At 45.1% G+C, this 21,462-nt stretch overlaps 1 protein-coding gene across 4 annotated transcripts in view; it reads left to right on the top strand.

The window, feature by feature from the left end:
- Window positions 1–388: 388 nt before the first annotated feature.
- Window positions 389–21,462, top strand: part of SVIL (supervillin) — a 231,519-nt gene continuing 210,445 nt past the window's right edge. For 2 of the 4 annotated variants that reach the window (XM_019465226.2, XM_053895220.1), the window contains exon 1: window positions 389–708. The gene's annotated coding sequence lies outside the window, so the exon portion shown is untranslated. Of the gene's footprint in view, window positions 709–1,587; window positions 1,689–21,462 lie in introns of those variants that run through there. The other 2 variants (XM_019465227.2, XM_053895221.1) reach the window with 1 other exon arrangement.

Below are 21,462 nucleotides of genomic sequence, written 5' to 3'. Positions count from 1 at the left end.
TTTCGGGGTGGGGGGGGGGTGACGTGATTTTGCCACCCTTGTGAGTGGCTCGGCAGGTACAGTCTCCTTGACAACTGGCCCAGAGTTCCATGGACCGCAACGTTCGCACGCGTTGGTGGCTTTTATCTCGCGAATGACTGGAAAGTCAGAGCGGCCGCTCGGGGTCTCTAAGGGTAAGCTGGGTCCCTCTGGCCCGCGGGCCGAGCGGCTGGGGCCGGGCCGAGAGTCCCGGGAGCCCCGGGAGCCCCGGGAGCCCCGGAGCCGCCAGGCGCGTGCGCGTGAGCGCGTCCCCGGGCCCGGCCCGCACGGGTGCGCGCCGAGGGGGTGGGTCGCGCCGCCCCGCCGGCCTGGCGCGTCGTCCGAGCCACTCAGAGCGCCCGGCAGCCGACACCCGGGGGCCCTACAAGTAATACCCGGCGCCCGCCCGCCGCGCCGGGACTCGCGCGCCCGCACTCGGGGACGGAGGCGCCCGGTCCGCCCTGACCAGCCTGGCAACTTGCCGTGCTCCGGCTGCTGCGGCGACTCCGCCGGGCTCTCGCCCGGAGCCAGCCAGCGCGGGGACTGTGCCGCCGTCGCCCAAGTCCCGAGCCAGTGCGCGCCCCCCGGCCCGGCGCCCCTGCGGAGCGGCCGCCACCTTCGTCGCCGCGGGGAATTCTGTGCTGGGGGCCGGCGCGGCAGGTGGGCGACCGCGGACGGCGAGCCGAGGGGGTGAGTGGGGTCGGGAAGTTGGGGGGCGAGTGTGCACGCGCCCCGCGGTAGGACGCGGGCCCTCGCGTGTAGGTTTCCTCTGCCCCTCCTCTCACGCCCCTGCAAAGTTTCACTCAGGACCGGGGAGGAGGGGGATAGGCTAACCTGCTGCTCCAGTGTTTACTCTGGCGAAAGCGCCAGTCATTCGGACAGCCACTCCTCCCGGCCGGGTGAGTGACACCGCGGCCCCCGGCCTCCGACCCCAAGCCGGACCCTGGGCTCGACCTGCACCCAAGGGCCTTCGTAGCCCCGGGGCTGCGGATGCGCCTGGAGCTCGTCCTGAGCCGCTTGCTAGTCCTAGGACCCGGGGGGTGTGACGGGCCACCGCCTCTTTAATTCGGGCAGGAGACACAAACTTTGTTTTCACTCAGTGTAAGTACCTTTCCAGTGTTTTAAAACTAGACGTGCAGACGCGATTCATGGTGGTTTCTTCGGGACATCCCCGGGGGCCGGGCTGGCCCGGCTAGCCCGCAAGTGGGGGACTCCGGGCGTGCCCAGTGGCCCGGGAGCGTGAGGACAGCTCTGGTCCTCTTCGCCTGGGTTCTGGCCGCCGCCCGGGCACGGCGGCCAGGATGGAGTGACCTCGCGGGAGTGAGCTCGCGAAGGAGTGATCAGCGGGGTGTCCTGCGCTCGGGTGGGCTCCTTCCTGGGTTCCGACCCCCTGCCCTGCTCCTCGCTCTGTCGCCAGGGCGCTCCCGCTGGTGGCCCGGCAGAGGGCGCCAGTTCCCGATCGCTGCGCGGGCCGGCGGAGGGGAGGGGACTTGTTCGAGCCTCCAGGTAAGGAGCGTAGTGAATCATCCCGAGAGGGGGGACCCGATCCTCGCTCGCTGAAAAGAGGCAGGGAGTGGCCGTGCCGCTGTTAGGAAGCCGGGGCTGCCGCGCTGCTGTCCGGCGGGAAGTGGCGATTCTGCCACCCGGAGGTCTGGGGAAAGCTCCGGAAGGTGAGGAACGTCCCTCCGCGCGGTGGCCCCAGGGCAGGGAACGGCAGCGTAGGTTAAGGCCGGCAGACACTAGGACGCGCCGCCGCGCGCCCTTCTCGGGGCCGGGAGGTGGGGCCAGTTTTACTGTGGCTCTGGGCGGTCCTGCTGGGGGCGGCGACGGGAACCTGGGAGCCGGCGGCCGATTCCCGGGCGGCTGCGATGGGGTGCTCCCGGCGGCCCGCGGGGTCCCGGAGCAGTAACAAAGGCGCGGCGCGGCCACCGCTCCCACCCACTTCCGTCCCCGGCGCGCCCTGGCTTGCGCCGCCCCGAGGTGCTGGCCGGGTCAGGATTTCCCTCTGCGGAGTTTCGGGAAGTTAGCTCCCGCTCCGCGGCCCGTTACGACGGGAGCAGGGGCGGGGAAGGGGGCGACCCGAAGAGGTGCACGCGTGTGTTCCGAGCTAGGACACAGCCTGTTTCCTCTCCCCACTGCACGAGTGGCGAGAGCTGCTGTGGCTCCCGCGCCCCTCCTCCGGTCCCATGGTCGCGCCTCCGCTGGGCCCGCGCGGGTTTGAAGTCCCCGCGCGACGCGCGGGGCCAGCCGCCAGTCCACGCCCCTCCCTGCGGATTCGGGTGGCTTGCGGGCTCCCGGAAGCGAGTGGTTTAGGCTCCCGGGGCCCGCCAGCCGCCGCCGTCGGCACCCTGAGTGGAGCTCCAGAAGGCGGTAATTGCATTACTGTGAGTTAGCGGCCGGGAGGCTCCAGTCCAGGCCGCAATCTGGGTCAGGTGCGGGGTTAAGCGCTTCTGGCGACGGCATTACGGCTCTGGCGAAGTCTGACAGTTTATTGCACTAGGAAGTTCCTCGTGCACCATGGGAGCAGGACGGCAGGGCAAGTTAAGAGAGCCCCTTGTTTTCCCGGAGGTTGCGGGAACTTCTGCAAACCGAGCCTGTGCACAAGTACTGTCACAGAAAGGGCCTGGGCGGCATCTCCACCACGCCCCCGAAGTTCGGGGCGCATGAGGGACAGGAGGAGGTGCTGCTGAAGAGAAGCCCAGAGCACTCTGGCCGAGGTGAAACCCTACCCCCCCAAGTAATCAATGGATTATATTCACATGCTTTCTTATCTTATCTGTCTCCACCCCCTTGTGTTGTAAGGAAAGGGCAGGAACTGGTTTTTATACAGTGCCTAACTGTTGAGAGAATCTTCACACACACTTTGGAAGGATCTTCACCATTCTCTTTGCAGCCTCACAGCCTCCTCCTCCGAGGCGTTAGAATTGGATAGACTTTCTACCTATTGCTGGCTTTGTTAGGGCCAGCACCTTAACTAAACCAGCTCTTGGAGTTTAAGGTATATGACCACAACTAAGGCTTCTTCCAAAACCTTTAGGATTGTCTGACAACTGCAGAGTCAGAAATAGCTGTCCTCTGCATTAGATGGTGTCTCAGGAGGCAGGTGGTCCTGAGGCGGGAGCTCCGCTTGGCATGAATCTCTGTTTCCAGGAGCTCTATCTACCTACCCTGTTTAAGAGGTGTGACTTCACCACTGGGCTGGATATTGTGTGTAAAATTAAGTCTGCCTTGGAAATATGGCCAACCTTAATTAACTGCCTAATGAGTTAAAACTCAGATGGCTTTTAGGCGTCTAACAGCATGGTTTGATATGCACACGTTTATGCATCATTGAGCTCAAGTTTGTAATATGGGATGTTGGTATTGCCTTGAATGCACTTAAAACGTATTGCCTTAAAGAAAGATGTTGTTTTAAGCGCCTGTGACTCAGAACATCCTAGGGCAATGGCAGTTGTGGAGTCGGCAAGGCATGATGATTAAGGGCAAGCGTCTGAAGTCACAATGGCAGGCTTCAAATGCCACCTCCACCATTTATAGCTTTGTAATATTTGGCAAGTTGCTCAGCCTTTCTGAACTTCATTTTCCTCTTCTAAGACGGGGATAATGAAAACACCTCCTGGTTCGAAGCTATGAGGGTTAAATTTGATAATCCATATACCGTACTTAGCACAGAGTCTAGCACACGGTAGCTGCTCAACAGATACTAAGTAATAACCAAGATGTTTAAGAACAGAATCTTTCTTTCTTCCCCTGTCTCCTCCAAAGAGGTAAAATGGTTATTTGCCTTGAACTCACCATTCGTCTTAGTTAATACTGCAGTTCAGTGCAGTTAGTGATTCCTCTTTTGGAATCAGCAGCTGGGGGTGGGGTTGGTAGCAATGGAAAATTTTGCCTAGTTGCCCAAGGAATTTACAAGGGGCTCCGGAACTACAGGGCTTTCTTCCTAATTTTACCACTGTGTAATTTTGTGGTCAGCCCTCTGGCCATTTATCTTTCCTTTCAATTTGAAGCCAGTATCCTAATGGCCAGGATAACAGGACTTAAGGAAAAGAAACAAACTCAAAACCAAACACACTGGAGCAAAGGAGGCAACCATTCTCATGGCTCATCCATGAGCCTTTTATAACACTAAAGAAAAATATCCGCTTCTGTGAAACTTGTGCTGGGCCAGTCTTGGCAAGAGGGAACATTTCCTTGGAAAACAGAGTATTTTTTTGGAGTCTGTTTAGAGGTGAGGCACCAGATTGGTAGAGAAGGGAGGAGAGTTTGAGATAACTTCTCAAACATATTTGCTCAAATATGGCAAATGAAGCATGATCTGAAAATGGTCAAACTAACTTGGAAACTGACACAGAGGTAAGGAAGGCCATGCTCAGGCCCAACAACCAGTGAACGATCAGTATTACTATTTCCTATGTTAACCACCGCCCCCCCTCCCAAAGCTTTACACTTAGCAGATGTAAGTGGAAAAATAGTTTTTTATGTCAAGTTGGTTTTGAAAGACCTCTTTACTGTTGCTATTTCATGGTTGTTGGTTTTGCTTGTGCATGTATCTGGTAAACAGTTAATCATGGGCAAAAGCACCAGAAACCTTATAATGTCATCAAACACCACCCTCCTGTGAAAGTGGTTGCCAGGAAGTGCCTAGGTCTGGGGTCCAGGGAGGGTTTGCCATTTAAAGCATTTGAGAGGCTTTATCTTTGGGTTTGAAGCGCAGCTTTCTCCCACACTGGAAAACGAGGAGCTGCGTGTGTGTAAGCAAGAGACAGCACGCAAAGGGTTAGGAGCAAGGTTTCCGCTTTTGTGCATCTTACTCCATTTGTAGCCACTTGTTGTGGCCCCGGCTGCAAAGAAAGACGCAGCTGCGGGGCATGCGCCAGACCTGCCCTGGGCTGTCGCTTCCATTGTACGGAGATGAACAGGCAGCGTGTTATTTTGGATCACATAGCAGCTTGCTCAAAAGCATCTTGCATTCCCCAGCTGTTTCACAACTTCTACGCATATGGGAGAGAACTTACCAGCTGCTGGGGCAACTGTACTTACATTTGCTGCTTTTGTGCAGTAACCAAGGAAGGTAAAAATCCAGACGCCTTTGTTAAACTGTAGCCATTGTCAATAGTCTTACTTGTTTCTGTTAGGTCAATGTTATTCTAGATACAGTCTTTCAGGGGAGAAGGTTTACAAGGAAATGTCAGAATTAACATTTTTTTTTTTTTCTTTTCTGAATACATTTTTTCCAGGGATCCCCAGCCTGTACAGTTTTTTTCATACTTAAAACCACACTGCTTTTGTATTTCACGGACTGACAAAGGAATGGGTCTGATATTAAAATTGTTTTTTTTTTAACTGACATCTGAATCGGGCTTTAATTGTATACGTTTTCCTTTGCAGGAAGTACATGAGAAAGACAAGGTGTATTCAGACAGGGCTTTTGTGTTTTCAGAAGATTAGGTTATTTTACATTTGCTAGAGCTGGAAGGTGCTTTGCCCACATCCCTCATCTTATCCATGAGAAAACTCGAGTTTCCGAGAAGTTATTACTTATCCAAGATGATTTGGCTCTTTGGTTTAATTCAGCAAATCTTGTGTTGCGTGTTTACAACGTGGCAGGCCTAGAGAACCTATAAAGATGACTAAGGGCTTGAGCCCAGCCCCGGATGGATTCACAGGTCAGAAACAACAGGTGGAAACCCATGCTTGTAGTGGAGGCAGCATCATTTTTTGTGAAGGTCCCTCTTCGGGCACCGTTTTGTGTAATCATGTCGGTGTTGTAATCCTGGCAGCTCAGATAAAGCCAGAGTAGCCAGCTGACCATCTAAAATCGAGAAGGAGAGTCTGTGTGCAGGTAGATGGAATTGGCATTCTATGGTTTATGCATTTGGATTACGTGTACTAGAGGGGGAAAGCCTTGGGCCCGTGGAGAGAGTCCCCTGACTGCTGCTCACTACTCAGAAGCCTTCTGCCCTCCTAATCACTGTGCATGGAAGTGAATAAATGCTCTGTAGGAGCAGCAGCATAAATCACAACGCTTTATTAGGATCAGTCAGCTGCAATCCCTTTGTTCTATAAAAAGGTTATAAAATAAACCATAATCACTTGGACATGTATAAAACCCAGACTGAAGCTCATCTAACTCTTAGGGGCTCTTGCGCTGGAAACCGCTGCTGCTTCAGATCCCTGAGCGACTCATAGTTGCTGAGTTAGACCCAGAGTTCTAAGCCCTTAATCCCCCTGGTGCTCCATTTACACGGCCACGCGTCTTTCACTTGGTCCCTTTTCACAGCAGTATCCCATTTGTGCAGTGTTTCTGTTTTCAGTTGGTGTTACTGCCATTTGCATTTGTGATTTTCAAGAGCTTTGTTTGGTTCCCAGGGCTCATGGCCAGGGGGCTTTGTATGGCAGAAGAGGAAACTGAGGCTCAGCCGCTGAGGGCCTTACCTGGGCTGGAATTAGAACGAACATCTCCTGACTCGCAACTCGGTGCTCTCACTGGCTGAGTCCTGGAAGGATCAACTGGTGCCAAGCTAGAGGTTGACTCACCCCCTTCCTGAGGCTTCCTTGTACGACTCCCAGCTACCATGGTCCTCGCTGGGGTGTTCACTGGATTCTTTCCCTGGGGTGACTCTCTTCCTCGTTACATTTCGTTGCGCGTTGTAATTGTTGTTATCATACTGTGGTTTTAAGTCCTGGGTCTCAAGTGCAGTTGGGAGCTTTCTAACACACACATTCCTCTTTCCTGTCACTCATATTCACACACACACACACACACACACACACACACGCGCGCGCGCGCATAGAGGCACAGCATGGCTGTTGCACCCATTACCCCTTCTTCAACCAGCTCAGCGCCTTTCAGAAGATGACTTCGTATTTGCTGTATCCAGATGTTTATTCCTGTTCGATGGTGTGGAGCGCTACATCGTTCCCGCCCGCTGTCCGATACCAATGGATGCTCATAGTTAACCTGTCTGGTCTTTTCTACAAGGGGCCTGTTGGAAAATGAGCCATCGCCCCTTGGGAATGGTGACCATGCTGTCCCTTCAGCGTTGGGCTCCTTAGAGGTTACAAACAACAGCTCTCTCCCTGTAGGAGGAAGAAGGTGATGAACTTAGAAGGGCTTCTCCTATGAAGGGACTTCTCTAGTTTTTCTTGTGTGGCCACAGGCCTGCTCCCCATGCCCATCCCAACAGCTCAGCCCCCAAATTTTGGCAGCTTTGTCCTCCTCTCGGACCCTTTGTTTTCTCTCTGATACACTGCCCCTCCTGCTCCCGCTCGGTGGCTGCCGCCCAGCCACCTCCTGGCAGTCCTCGGTTTCAAGTGTCTCAGGGACACTTCGCCTTGGATGCCCTTATCTCCATCTGTCATTGGTGTTTAATTGCTTCCCCCCACCATCCAGCCTGCTCCTTGACACGGGGGAAGCTATCCTTTCTGATGACTCCTGTCAGCTTTTCCTCTGGCTGATCATGCTGCCCCATTTTGGCTCCTCTGTGCGCTGCCCCTTTGTGTCTGCATTTCCCCGGGGTTTCCAGGACGCGTCTTTGTCTCTCTCTTGGGGCTGCCTTGCTCTTTCTTTCTCTCTTCTCCCTGCTTTTTCTTTTACCCTCTCAATTTTTTATAGAGGTAGAATTCACACACAACCTTACCTTAGTGTCACGTGTATGACGCAATGATTCAGTATCTGTGTATATTACGTGATGACCACAGTGCGTCTAGTTAATATCCACCCCCCGCACATAATTACAGAATTTTTTTTCTTAAAATTTTTTAATGTTTTATTTATTATTTTTGAGAGAGAGAGAGAGAGAGAGTGTGAGCTGGGGAGGGATAGAGGGTGGGGGTAGGAGGACAGAGGATCCAAAGCAGGCTCTGCGTTGAGAGCACAGAGCCCGATGTGGGACTCAAACTAAAGAACCGTGAGGTCACGACCTTAGCCCAAGTCAGACTACTGAGCTACCCAGGCGCCCCCAGCATTATTTTTTACTTGTGATGAGAACTTTCAGGATTTACTCTCTAAGCAACTTTCTTCCCCCTTTTTTGGCAGTGCTTCCTGAGAAGTATATTCCTTCTTCGTGTTTGTTTCTCTTGGTCTGCAGGTTCTTTCTCCTGCCCCTGTCACGAGCCAGTCCTGCTTGGCTGTCAACTGCATCAGGTAGAATAATCGCATCAAATATACTTTTTTTTTTTTTAATTTCCTTAATGTTTATTTATTTTTGAGAGAGACAGACAGAGCGTGAGCAGGGGAGGGGTAGAGAGAGAGGGAGACACAGAATCCGAAGCGGGCTCCAGGCTCTGAGCTGTCATCACAGAGCCCGACACGGGGCTCGAACCCACAGACCGCGAGATCATGACCGGAGACCAAGTCGGAAGCCTAACCCACTGAGCCCCACAGGTGCCCCAATCATCAAATGCACTCTTATCACAGTTTTTACTTAGAGGCAACTTTGCCTTTAAAAAAATGATTCTTTGGAATTGAAACTTGGAAACGCCAGTTTTGAAACTGGTCAGGTCAGGGCATTTCAAAGGCCGGAACTTTGGAGAAAACAGCTTGAAATTTATTTTGGCTTTTATTTCCCATGGCAGGACCTTGAAAGTAACTGAAACATGGGCTTGTTTTTGGATATACTTTCCCTTGCAAATGGAAATTGCTCATACACAGAGCAGAATTAATGTTTGCTTTTTTTTTTTTTTTTTCCAAATTACATTTCTGAAAGATCTTGGAAGGTATTTTGTGCTTTGTGGCCAGTGTGGCTTGTGTGTCAGTCATGGGCGTATCAAGACTGTGCTGGGCCTTTTATTCCAGAGGCTCCTCAGGGGTGTTTTCTAGTAGTGATTCCATGTCCATGAAAATATGCTGGAGAGTATGTCTGAGGAGATCCTTGATTTAGGAACCTAGCTTTCTCCCTAAAGCTATGAACAAGGAGGGCTGTCCTCAGAGTGAGGAATGGAGCAGATTGGCTGCTGGGAAGCAGCGGGAGAGGATGTTCTTGCCCTGCCTTGAGCCAGAGCTGCGGGGATAACATGGCTGTTGTTTGGCCTCAGCAGGCTGGCTTCTGCTTGGCCAAGCTGGCCGTGAGCTCTGGAGTTCCCCAACCTGATACTTGCTCGCTGCAGGGAAATTGCTCTTTCTCTGAATGTGTGTGTGTGTGTGTGTGTGTGTGTGTGTGTGTGTGTGTGTATGTGCTAACGACTTACTTTCCATTTCCTCTTGCCCTCCTTAAACATTCTGAAAACAGTGAAAGGATGCTTACCCGGGCCAAAGTGGAGTTTGGTTCTAGAACTTCCCAATTAAAAAAGAGCACCGTTGTCTTGCCCCAGTAGATATGGGAGCCTGTTTAAAGACCTGGGATGGGAGCTTGTGTTAGTACAGACCGTAACTCACCTGGACTGGGGGATCTTTGTCTCAGCAGCGTTGTGTAGTTGGTGTTACAGCAGAATCCCGACGTGCTCAGCAGGTTCAGTTAACCTGGACAAGTTAGCCATCTAGGACAACATCAGGACAAAGGCATTTAAAACTGGAATCCCATGGAAATAAACACTGAGAGTAACCTAACAGTCTGTCCATTCCTACGCTTGTTTGTTCAGCAGACATTGGTTAACCTCATAGTGGTGTGCGTGTGTGTGCGCGCGCACACACACACACACACACGTGCATATGTACGTGCTCAGTATTGAGAATATAGGGTGAGTCAATCCTGCCCTCCCGGGACTTACAATCTGGGGATGCATTTGTAAGCACAAAAGCACAGGGAAGTGTCATAGGCGTTGCGATGGGTGAACAGTCCGGGTGCAAGGGACACACAAAAGACGCGGGGGGCGGGGTGGGGACGCTACTGCGGCTGAGTCACGGACTGGCTGCACCACATACCAGGCCCTGCACTGAGGGCTTGACCTGCTTTACCTCTCTTCATCAGGACAGTCTTAGAAGTGGAAGCCCTGGGGACTAGGTCTCTCGAAGGGGATAAGACAGCACGTAGGCAGTAAGTAGTAGAGTCTGGGTTTGAACTCAGATCCAAGGTTCTAAGCCTCATGCAGTAGATGAGAGAACATATCAGTATCTTCCCGGGTTTACTTTTTTCCCTCTCCATCCATCTCCAACGCTTTTTGTCATGAAGGGAGAAGGAAGCCTGGAGAACCGTTTTGTAAAAGGATGTGCAGTGGGGGTCTAGACTCCCCACAAGCATACAAAGGATATACTATGGGGATCCAGTTTAGAGAGCTACTCTGAGTCTGTAATTATGCAGTCGCTCAGAGTATCCTTTTTATATTCAGTGTTTTGCCAACTGTATTTCTAAAGAGGCTTTCTTTTCCCTTGGCCAAGCTTTGCAGAAACTGGCTGCCAGGCTTATTGTCACCCAGGAGGGACCGTATCCCACAGCTCCCCACCTCTTCTTGGTGCTGGGCGTCATGGCCAACAGCCTCTGCTTTCTGCCTTGCTGTTCTCGGCTGTGTTTGGGTGAGGAAAGTGGTTCTATTTCAGGCCTGCTGAAGGAAAGAGTACTTTCCTCACGACGAAGCAGAAACACATCAGTGCACGGCGTGCAGGCTCTCAGAAGTCTTGTCTACAAGTCAGCGTGGCGTAGGCTCCCTGGCTCTTATCTCCCCTTTTCTGCCTTTTAAGGACTACAAGTCTGTGTTTCTGATAAAGCCTCGTTGTGATCGTGAGAATACTCGTTGGGCAGGTGGAGGAAACCTACCACTCTTGAAAGAAAGGAGAAGCTCAAAAGGGAAGTTGGTCCCTGCCCTCTCGAGAGTCTGTGAGGACAACGGGCAGTCTTCTTTAGAGTGAATCACTCTGGGGCTCAAGAAGAAATTTTGGCAAGCACAGTCTGCTTTAGGGCTATGTCTATACGTCCGCTTTCAGATGTAGGTCTTGATGGCAGTGCAAGTGGAAAGACAGAACTCTGTCCTTGAACCATGTGTCAGAATGAGGAAATTGCGTGCTTGAATATTTGGAAGTAAACATGCTTTAAAAAAAAACAAAAACTGCAATTTTTTAGTCTACTAGATATCAAAAGCTCTAAGAATAAGGCAAAGAACCCATATTCCTAGAAAAATTGATAGACCCTGAGCTCAAGCATAGAGACAACTCACTTCAAGCATTGTTAGACTAGTTCTTCCTACAAATGAATTTGATATAAGACTTTTAAATTCTGACCCCCAAATTATCCAGTTGTCTGTTGAAAAAGTCTCAATCATATACTTCTGACATTGAGTTTCCGGGAAAAAGAAAAATACCATATGCTTGACAAGAAAATGATATGGTAGAAACATGTTTTGGTTGATTATTTATGTAAACCCAACATATGTGTGTGTGTGTGTGTGTGTGTTTAAAAACACAAACTTCCTCATCACTTTTTTTTTATGTTTATTTATTTTTTGACAGAGAGAGAGAGAAAGAGAGAGACAGACAGAGCATGAGTGGGGAGGGGCAGAGAGAGAGGGAGACCCAGAATCCGAAGCAGGCTCCAGACTCCGAGTTGTCAGCACAGAGCCCTGCGTGGGGCTCGAACTCACAGACCACGAGGTCATGACCTGAGCCGAAGTCAGACGCTCAACCTACTGAGCCACCCAGGTGTCCCCCTCGTCACTTTAAAAAAAAAACAACTAAAAGCTTTCACTGTGTGGCATTTTTTTGCTATACTTGGTTCTCATAGTGCTGGAAGAAAATACAAACTGGTTATAGCAGGCAGTGAAAGCACTTTACTATTCTTTTTCCCGTGAACAAATTAGTTCCATCTCTAGTGTCTAGGCTTCTTAAAAACAAACAAACAACAAAAACAACAGCAACAACAACCAAAAAAACTACCGTCGAGGAAACTGCAAACTTACTGTGGAGCGAACACTCACTTCCATTCTGAGCACAGATCCTGGTTCTAGGTTCAAATAGTATCTCACTGTGAAACTACCAGCATTGATAAGCCCGCTCCTACTTCACACGCTCCGTGACCATGGTCCCCGACACACATGGGCTTCTCCGTCACTTCCCATTTCAGCTAGACGTTGGCTTTCAAAAGTTAAGTGCTATTTTTAAATAACCACCACCCACCCCGTTTTCTCCTCCCAAGTTTTTTATCCTCTTTGGTTGGCAAATGCACATGGATTGCTGATGGCTACCTAAGAATGGCTTTTCTGCTTCATCTCGTATTTTCCAGTTGGTCTTCCCATGGCTATCAATTCTTGGGACAGTGGGGAAGAGTTAATGAGCTGTGGGAGAGCTGCCTCCATTGTAGTTGGTCCTTATCCGTACCAAGTATAGTAAACCTGAGGATGCCTGCCTGCGGATTTAATGGGTTTTTTTTCATTTCCATGTAGACGGGAAAGCGGAGACCGTTTAAAAGTTGTATGGTATGACCGAGTTTTTCGCACTCAAGATCTTTTTTTCTAGGATTGTTACTCCCTGAAGTTTCCCTTCAGAGTCTGGTAGGACATACAGCTCTTGCTAAGAGTCAAGCCTTCTTAACAACGAATCTGGAAGTTTCAGTTAAAGTGCTGTGAAAATGAGTGATCGTGAATAATCGCCACTTAAGTGTAAGAGATGCTTATTCAAGTTTGTAAATATTTCTGACCACTATTATGGGCAGGAGACTGCGCTCGGCACTTTCACGTGACTCGTGTCGTAATCACAACCACCATGTGAAGTAGGTAGTGTTACTTGCATTTTATAGATGAGCAGTTTTGAGGCTCATGGAGGTACAATGACTGGGCGAAATCATTTGTCTAGTGGGTAACCGGATTGAGATTTAAATATGGATCTCCCAACTCTAAGGTCGCATTTACTTTCCAGTACACAGAACCAGTACATACACGGTGGTTAAATCACAGTAAAGGTCACACATATAACTGGGGAGTCCAGAAGTGCAAACTTGATGCTAACGTAGTAAAATAGTAGGAATAAAGCTATCACCTTAGGGCTGGAGTTTTTAGTCCCTTAGTCCACGTTGGGTTTGGACTGCTTTTTGGTAAAGATACCGATTATTCCGGTTTTGTGTCCAACTCACTGTGAAAACACTGATTGCTGTTGTGGTTTTAATGTATGCCTCTTCCAAAGGCCACCGCCACTCCGTGTTTGTTTCTGTCTAGCTCTATTGAATAGAATGTTGCCACTCTTTTCTTAACTTTCCGGTAAGGTTTTTTGGGGGAGAGTTTGGGCCAGTATTAAGCCAGAATTTCTTAACTCCTGGGGCTTCGTGATATCGTTTTGGATAAGTTCCTCAAGCTTTTTCTTTTGCCACATTTCTTTATTACTCACAGAGAAAACTTTTAAGTAGTAGTTTGGGAAATTTTTGAGTTAAAAAAAAAACAACAACTCATAGTTGCTGTCATCATATTGGAGTGCATAAACCTAAAAAGGAGAAAAAACTAGTAGCTTGATGTTTAACAGTTTTCCCCCCTCCATTTACCTCTTAATTTTCTATATGAATAGGAGGAATCGTGACCACGATCATTGGAAATACTACTTTGCACTTATGTATGCTTTATGATTTCACACACATCTCCTTTTAATTCTTTTTGCACTCTATAAGATGAACAGAGCTTGCTTCTTATCTTTCTTTTATAGATGAGAAAATAAAGGCTCACAAAGAAATCTGTTCTATTCAAGATGATAAAGGGAGCAGATAACAGGGCCTGGCCTAGAAACCAGGTCTTCTGATTCCTATCCCTGTTTTTATCTCTCTTAATTTCGGCCAATAACAAGTGATAGAGTTTTCTAATGGGATTGAAAAAAAAATTAAATGTGTCATGTTTACTTCTGATACATTTGTCACTATTTGAAACTTTGTTATAAAGGTGTCCAACTCAGCCTTTCTCTGTTAATCCGTTATGAGATGTAAGGCCAAGGGATGTTGGAAGAAGGAAAATTATCACCATAAATAAAGTAAAACTCTTCACTGAGGGTTAGAAGGGAAAGTATTGGCTTGTCGAATGGCGTCTCAGAATTTTCAGCGATCACAATAGAGATGCTGTCATACTTTGCTGTTGAGTATCTTCACCTTCCCTATCCTTACTTGGATTATTCAAGCAGAAGTGCTGGAAAGCCCAGCTCGCACCAGGACTGGTGACTAGTCAGTACTGACTGACTAGTCAGTATGGTAGAAAAGGTAGGAAAGGCATGTGTCATTGAGTGTGTGTTCTGTGTTAGGCTAACTTTTGGCTAAGCGTTGTCTACACAATATCTAACAAGCTCTTAGTGTAATCCTGTAGATGAGTGCCTTAAATGTCAAGGAGTTTAAATCTAAGTGGAGGAGCTCATGTTATTTCTGGGTCTATAAGACGAAAAAGTTCAGAGTCTTTCAACTCTACCATCTCAAATTCTATGGTTTATTTTTCAAGATTAGCTTTCCTGGAAATACCTTCTCTAACTCCTGCTTAGCCTAGAAGTCAGACGAAAGAGCACTGGTTATGATGATACCAGTAGGAAGCCAAAAGAAAAATTTACCAGAAATTGACTTGAACATGAACTGCCTACCTGTGAAGAGTAGTGTAGAACAGTACTTCTCAGGCTTTAGTGTGCATTCCGATCACTGGGGGGAATCTCGTTCAAATATTTATGTATTAACTGATTTTTCTGTCTACTTCTCTTATTAAATATTAACACACCAGTATTGGAATATATGACTGTTCTTATGAATTTGTCTTTCTCTTGCTGTTCTATCCTTTTTTGCTTCCTGTATTTGGAAGCATAGCTGTTAAGGTAAATAGATGTTTAGGATTGTTATATCATCTTGATGAACTGGTCACTTTATCATTATGAAATGACCTTTTTAAAAAACAGGTGATAATCTTTGCTCCAGAATCTCCCATTTGATATTAATGAAGCCATTTCAGTTTTCTTTAGATGGATATTATCATTGTATGTCATTTTTCATCCTTTTACTTTTAACCTGTTTTTCTTTATATTTCACTTCTTGTAGGCAGTGTGTAATTGACTCTTACTTTTGTTTCCAATATGACAATATGTGTTCTCTATTTGTCCCATCCTTTACTCTCTGTCTGTTTCCTGCCTTCTTTTGGATTATTTGAGCATTTCTTATGATTCCATTTCCTCTTCTTGGGTGGGTTGCTAGCTATATATCTGTTTAGTTATTTTAGTGGTTGCTTTAGGGTTTATAGTCTACATCTTTAACTTATCACAGTCTACGCTTAAGTGATGTTAAACTCCTTCACCTATAAGAACTTGACAATAGTATACTTCCATCTTGGCCTTATATTACCGTTGTCATGTATTTTATTTCTGCATATTATTATTGACTACACATAAATTGTTATTTTTGTTTTAGAAGTCACTTCTGTTTGACTAATATATAGATAATAAAAAAAAGTATATATTTACTTAATTGCTATGTCCTGTTTTCTTCATTCCTTTGTTATCCATATTTTTACAAGATGTCTTATTTTTTTCCCTGCTCAAAAGGGCTTCCTTTAACATTTCATGTTATTCAGGATTGCGGTTGATAAGCTCTTTTCACTTTTATACGTGCAGTAAAGTTCATACTTATCCATATTTTTTGAAAGATATTTTTGCTGGGTATGGAATTCTAGATTGTCAGCGTTCTTTTTTCCTTTTCTTGTCTTTAAAAAATATTGTTTAATGTTTTATTTATTTTTTAGAGAGAGAGTGCAAGTGGAGGAGGGACAGAGAGGCAGGAGGGCAGAAGGTCTGAAGTGGGCTACGCTCTGAGAGAGGCAAGCCTAATGTGGGGCATGAACTCACAAACTGCAAGATCATGACCTGAGCTGAAGTCCGATGCTCACCCGACTGAGCCACCCAGGTGCCCTGGGGTTCTTTTTTTCAGTTCTTTAAAGATGTTGCTTCACTGTCTTGTCATTTGCATCTTTTTTGGCATAAAATCAGCTGTCATCCTCATCTTTGTTCCTCGTTGAAGCATTCTTTTTCTGCAGTTGCTTTTAAGGTTTCTTTTGAATGGCTGGTTTTGAGCAATTAGATTTATGTTGTGCCTTAGTGTTTTTTTCTTCACATTTCCTGTGTTTGGGGTTAGTCAGGCTCCTTGTTTCTTTGGTTTATATTTTTATTAAGTTTGGAATATTTTCAGTCATTTTTCTTCAAATATTATTTTCTACCCCTCCCCTCGCCTATGAAGATTCCAATTACATATATATTAAGTTGCTGGAGCTATCTCTACAACCTATTCATGCTCTATTTTTTAAATTATTTTTTGTTTGTTTTTTATTTTGGATGTTTCTATGGCTATGTCTTCAGGTTCAGTTCTTTTGTATGTGATGTGTATCTGCCATTAATTTCGTCTAGTGATTTTCATGTCACACATTATAGGTTTCATCTCTAGTAATTGGATTTGTGTTTTTGTGTATTCATGTCTCTACTTAAAATCAGGAATACCTGTCCTTGTCTGCTAATTCTAATACCTATCTTAATTCTGAGTCAGTTTCAATTGATTGATATTTCTCCTCACTATGGGTTGGATTTTCTTCCTTCTTTGCATGCTTGGAAATTTTTGATTGAAAGCTAGGCATTGTGAGTTTATCTTCTTGGGTGCTAGATATTTTTGTATTAATCAAAATATTCTTGTGTTTTGTCTCGGGACATAGCTAAGTTAGATGGAGACGATTCTTTTGTGTGTTGCTTTCTAAGGCTTGTTAGGTGGGACTGGAGCAATGTTCAGTCTAGGGCTAATTATTTGCCACTACAGAGGCAAGATCTTCCCAAGTACTGAATGTCCCCGAACAAAATGTCTGTTTGGTGGAAACAGGTACTGTTCTTGGCCCTGTGTGAGCACCAGACAGTGTTATCTCTAATCCTTTCTGGTATTTTTTCCCCTAGCCACAGGTAATTTGCTCACACACACATGCATTGATCAGCTGAATACTCAAAGGTGACTCTTTGAGGATTTTGAAATTCTCCCTGTGTTAAACTCCCTCTGTCCTCGAAATTCTTTGTCCCCCCAGGCTCTCAGCTCTGTATCCTCAACTTAAGGAGTCACTGGGCTCTTCCTATGTTCTCCCCTCCCATGTCTTGCCCAGAAAATCCCTTAAGACAATAAGCTGAGACAATCATAGGCTCACTTTATTTACTTTCTGATGTCTTGTCTCCTGAAAAGCATTGTTTCACATCTTTTCTTTTCTTTCTTTCCCTTTTTTAAAGTTTATTTATTTTTGAGAAGGGGGGCAGGAACAGAGATAGAGGGAGAGGGAAAATCTTAGGCAAACTCCATGCTAACCACAGAGCTCCATGCAGGGCTCAGTCTCATGACCATGAGATCGTGACCTGAGCCAAAAATCAAGAGTCAGACACTTAACTGACTGAGCCATCCAGGTGCCTCATTCTATCTTTCTTTTGTTGCTTGGGCAAAAGCATAAATCTGTTTCCTATTACTTCATCTTAGCCAAACCTGGGATTTTAAATAAAATTCCAATTCTATTCAGTAGGTTTTGGCTAGGGCCTGAGAGTGTGTATTTCTAAGAAACTTTCCAATGATACTGATGCTTCTGGGAAAAGACTACTTGAGTAGCCAGAGTCTGTAACTATTCATCAGAAATATATGTGAGCTGGGGTGCCTGGGTGGTTCAATAGGTGACTTTGGCTCAGGTCATGATCTCACAGCTCATGGGTTTAAGGCCTGCATCGGGCTCTGAGCAGCTCAGAACCTGGAGCCTGTTTTGGATTCTGTGATTCCGTCTCTCTCTGTCCCTCCCCCACTTTTACTCTGTCTCTCTGTCTCTCAAAAATAAATAAATGTTAAAAAAAAGTTTTTTAAAAAGAAATATAACGTGAGCCACATTATAATTTTAAATTTTCTAGTAGTCACGTTGAAAGAATTAAAAGAAACCAGGGGAAATTAATTTTAATAATATATTTTCCTTAACCTATTCACCCCAGATGTTATCATTTCAACATGTAATCAAAATAAAAATATTTATGAGAATTTTTATTGCCCTAAGTCTTAAAATTTCGTGTGTTTGTTAGTGTTATGGCAGATATAAATTCAGACACTACATTTTCATCTGAAATTCTTGGTTCCTATTTAGATTTCATAAAGTTCATAGTTGAAAAAGTGGATTTGTGTAACTAAGTCCCAAACATACTTAAGTTTTCCAAATAACTGAATCAAATGGCAAAAATCATTTTCCTTAAATAGTTGCGATTTTAATTGACAAAATTAGCCCATGTTTTTTAGGAGAATTGATTTTATTTTTTGAAACAAAACCTGATCAGTTTTAAAGCTATGTTTATTCAAATTATATAAATCATTAACTCATGCCAGCTCAGAATTGTTAACATTAAATTCAAAGCGATATTATAAAAATTAAAAATGAACTCTAAATTTATTAATCTCTTTAAAGTGTTCTTCAAATTTTTCTTATAGATTTTCAAGAGTATGTAATTCTTTTGCTTAAATCTCTTCTGCATATTGGTACAAGTTAGAAAAATGTATAAAACCATTATTTTTTACTTGATTTATAAAAAGTATAAATTTTGATTTACATTTTCCTACTTGTTTGTCAAGATCGTAAGTAAGCTTTTCCTTTTATTGGAACTTCTAATTTGGCTTTTTTTTTTTTTTATTAACGTTTTGTTTATTTTTGAGACAGAGCATGAACGGGGGAGGGGCGGAGAGAGAGGGAGACACAGAATCGGAAGCAAGCTCCAGGCTCTGAGCCATCAGCCCAGAGCCCGATGCGGGGCTCAAACTCACGGACCGGTGAGATCGTGACCTGAGCTGAAGTCGGACGCTTAACCGACTGAGCCACCCAGGTGGCCCTAATTTGGCTATATATGCAGTGTGATATTTGTGAGAAAACGTAAATCACACTGCAATTTTTTTTGTATTAATTATCTGGGAAGATTTCTTTTGCTTAAAGAAAATCTTGAATTGGAGTTAACTGTAGGGTGAATCTTAGTAAGACTTTTCCATGACCCAACCAAAGATTTGCTTGAAAAGAACACATGATTGTTGACTTAATTATTTTCTATTTCTATCAGCCATTCTGTAAACTGGTGATAATTCATAGCATTTATGTGTAAATACTAAACAATTTTACCAACAATATCCAGGACAGTTTGCATAGGCTGTGTTTCAGAAAGCCAGCTACAAATTAATATCAAACAGTAGAATGAAGCATTAAGAGAAAAATACCAGTCTCTTATTTTAAAAGTTTAGTAAAACTAGATATTTGACCCAACATAGAGCACTGTTACAATAGAAGCTTTACATTTCCATATCTAGCTAAAATTCTTCTTTGACAGGTGTAAAAATTCAGAAGTATCTATGCCATGAGTTCAGCTTTTTTTTAGCTAGGAGTCAATAACATTGCTTTATAAATTGGAAGTCATTTTAGACAGAAATGTACCCAAAGTATTAATTTGGCAATGTCTCTTATATGGTATGACTCATCTAAAGCTACAGAAAACTTGTTGTGATTTTTCAATTTTGAATTTATCTTTGATATTATCAGAAAGATCTTGGATTCTATGGGCAGTTATTTTGTTACTTAATTTAAAATCTTTCACTTTTTGTACAATATCTTTTTTTATATTTTCCTCATAATTTTCTAACAGAATTTCCATAACTAAAACATTTTTTTAACCATCTCTCCATCTAAAAATATTTTTGTTTTTCTTTTATTTTGTTCCAGAATATGAGATGTTTGATAGCTGGCCAAAGTTACAAGCTCAAATTCTGTTAAAAATCATTAAAAATTTTTTTTTGTTAGTCATTTAATTCTGACTTTAGGTGACTAATCTCACCTAATTTAACTCCTTTTTGTCTGTTGAAAAGAAATTCAGCATCGTATTTGCTACGCCTTTGCTGAAATTGTCCTTTAATTGCCTGCTCAATTTCTGCTAAATTGTCTGTTTTATCATCTTCGATTTTTTGATGCAATAAACAGATATTTCATTGACTTTGTCTTAGATTTGAAAATTTGACCTTATTTATTTTATAAACCTGAAAAATAAATTATAGATTTAATTAAAACCCCTGTTTTGATTTAATTACCAATTCCGAATTACATAATTATCACTGTAATGTGTGCCGTCTGCATAAAATATTCATATAAACACATCACAGTGTATATCAGCGTGTAGGAAAAAAATCATTTAAACCAAATCGTCTTGTTAACACAATATGTCAAAACGTATCAGTGACCTGTTTCTGTGTAGACTCATACACTTATACAGCAATATTGTTTTGAGCAATACAGCATTTAACGTGAAACGTGATCCTATTAAAGCAATACATTTGTGCTTAAAGGACAGACGTTTTACACTACTTCAGTTTTGTTTTGTTTTGTTTTGTTTTGTTTTGTTTTCTGTAGACATATTAATTAAAAGTTAAATGTAGTGGCGCCTGGGTGGCTCAGTCGGTTGGGCGGCTGACTTCGGCTCAGGTCATGATCTCACAGCTCGTGAGTTGGAGCCCTGCGTCGGGCTCTGTGCTGACAGCTCAGAGCCCGGAGCCTGCTTCTCAACACCTGGATGGATTCTCTCCTTTCTTGCCTCGCAGCTGCTTCTTCCTCATCAGGTCCCACAGCACCAGGAATTTTAGGAGTGTAGCAAAGGAAGTCTTGTATAATTAGTGGTCTCCAAAGGATTTGATGGCTGTGCCTCAAGGGTTGGACAACTTCCCACTGTGTGAGGCCATTAGGACAAGACCCCAGGGACAGTTTGCGGGTTGTAATACTGGGACAGGGCAAGGGTTGTTGTAGGTCAGCTGCCGTTGGCCTTCCTCTTCCCAAGGGCCGCTAACCGACGCTCTCTGGAGCAATCTGACCTGGTCTTAGTTGGATGGGAACTCTGTCAGCAAAAGTGGCATTCCCGTGCTTCTGGAAGAAGCAGGTTTCATTTTCCCACCATCGGTGAGAGTGTGAGGGGAAGGTTCCCCTTAGCTAAGTGGGCCAGGGATGTTGTCACAACTCCAGCTCTGTTAATAATCCCCGGCTATGGAAGCACACCTGAAAAACGTGAACAAGAGGGTTCGTGAATTAAAAGAAAATGATGTAAGACCTTCTAAAATTCAGAAACCATAGAGCCCCATGTGGGGCCGGAACCCACAAACCGTGAGATCATGACCCGAGCCCAAGTTGGATGCTTAACCAACTGAGCCACCGAGGCCTCGCCCCTTTAAGGTGGTTTCTTTCTTTCTTTCTCTTTCTTTCTTTCTTTCTTTCTTTCTTTCTTTCTTTCTTTCTTTCTTTCTTTCTTCCTCTTTCTTTCTTTCTTTCTTTCTTTCTTTCTTTCTTCTTTTTCTTTCTTTCTCTTTCTTTCTCTCTCTCTCTCTCTCTCTCTTTCTTTTTCCAGTTTATATCCTGAACATCTCTGGTTCAGAATATGTTGCTCTGTTTCCTTTTTCAGTACTCTCTTCACAGAAACTAGGTTTCCCAAGGCATTTTCTTTCATCCCTACCCCTCCTCAGCTTGCTTTTATCTCCCACACACATGCCGTGTGCTTCGTATGGTACTGAATGTTCA

This window comes from Panthera pardus, unplaced genomic scaffold (genome assembly GCF_024362965.1).
Source record: "Panthera pardus isolate Hobbes unplaced genomic scaffold, ASM2436296v1 HiC_scaffold_6, whole genome shotgun sequence".
Classification (NCBI taxonomy): domain Eukaryota; kingdom Metazoa; phylum Chordata; class Mammalia; order Carnivora; family Felidae; genus Panthera; species Panthera pardus.
Note: the sequence above shows the minus strand (reverse complement) of the source record. Positions and strands in the feature narration are given on the sequence as shown.